The following is a 1566-nucleotide window of genomic DNA, read 5'->3' on the forward strand; positions in this document are numbered from 1 at the left end:
CTACATGCCTACTAGAATGGCTATAATTCATAAGACTGACAAAACCAGGTGGTCCGAGGATGTGACAAAACTGGGACCCCCATCCATTGATGAGATGTACAGCCACTTTGGAAAAGTTTGTCAGTTTCCGAAAAGTTTAAACTTAGACCTACCATATGGAAACGTGTCCGCGCAAAAAATTGTATGTGAATGTTCACGGCAACATTCATAATTGCCTCAAACCAAAAACAATTGCCTGGTGAACAGACAGACGAAATACGGTGAATTCATACAATGAGACACTATTTAGCAATAAAAAGGAACAACATGCTCAACGTGGATGAACCTAAGTGAAAAAGCTAAATGCAAAAGACTTAATATTGTATGATTTCATTTATAAGAAATTTCCAGAAAATGCAAATCTAGAGACAGCAGATTAGTGGTTGTCTGGGACTGAGGGTGAGAGCAGGGACCTACTACAAACAGACATAATGGAACTTTTTTTGGGGGGGCGGGGGGTGGAAGTGTTATCAAAATAGAATTTTAGTGATAGAACTCTTTAAGTTTACTAAAACCCACTGAATTGTACATTTACAACAGATAAATTTTATGGCATGTAAATTATACCTCAGCTTAAAAAAAAAAAAAAAAGCCCACTGTCTGGAGGATCCCTAACTGCTGGTTCCTATACATAATGAAAATGTGGGATACTTTCTAGTAAAAATGGCGTTTTCAGAACTAAGAAATAAGTTTCTCTATAAGCGCTTCTCAGACTTCAGCACATGTAAAAATCACTTGAAAACCCTGTTAAAACTCAAGACATCTCAGCGATATCCCCAGCCCAGATATAAATTCAGTAGGTCTGGGGTGGTGCCCATTAATTTGCATTTCTAAGACTCTCTAGGAACAGTCAGCAAAAATTCAGATTTCAAAGTCCCACCAGAGATCTATTAAGCTGAAGCTTTAGGAACAGAAGACCTGAGACTCTATACCTTAGCCCAGTATAGGAAGAACCGTGGTTTAGCACATATAGGAAGAATCGCGGTTTAGCACACCATAAACTATAATACTCTCGTATACCATTAACTTCAATACTTTTATAAGTAGTTTCAAGAGCAAAATTCGTGTGTTCCTGTGTTGAAAATGACAAAGTGTCATATATTGTAAATGGCTCCAAGTCAGAAGTGTTCTGCCTTAGGCCTTCCTAAATAATTTTCAGAGAGGTAAATTATATTTATTCAAGGTATCTTAAAAATACTTCAAGATTTAAAAGAATGTTTTCTCCTTTAAAAATGTTTAGGCCACTTTTCGAGTTGAATGTAATTTTAAATCTGTTCAAGTGCGAGATCACACTGAACAGTTTTTCTAAATTCTCAGCAGAGATGTGTAATCGTTTGATCTACAGCATCACAATTCTGACAGGCACTTGATAACACTCAGCAGCAGCGGTGCCATTTTTAATGGTTCAATTCAACAACTACTTGCATTCCTATTGGAGTCTAACGCTGTGTTACATCATAGAAGACAAAGACACAGAAGACCTAGTTTGTACCGGGAACTCACCATGTTTTTTTACCATTATACAAA

Source organism: Pteropus vampyrus, unplaced genomic scaffold, assembly GCF_000151845.1.
Source record: "Pteropus vampyrus isolate Shadow unplaced genomic scaffold, Pvam_2.0 Scaffold11341, whole genome shotgun sequence".
NCBI lineage: Eukaryota > Metazoa > Chordata > Mammalia > Chiroptera > Pteropodidae > Pteropus > Pteropus vampyrus.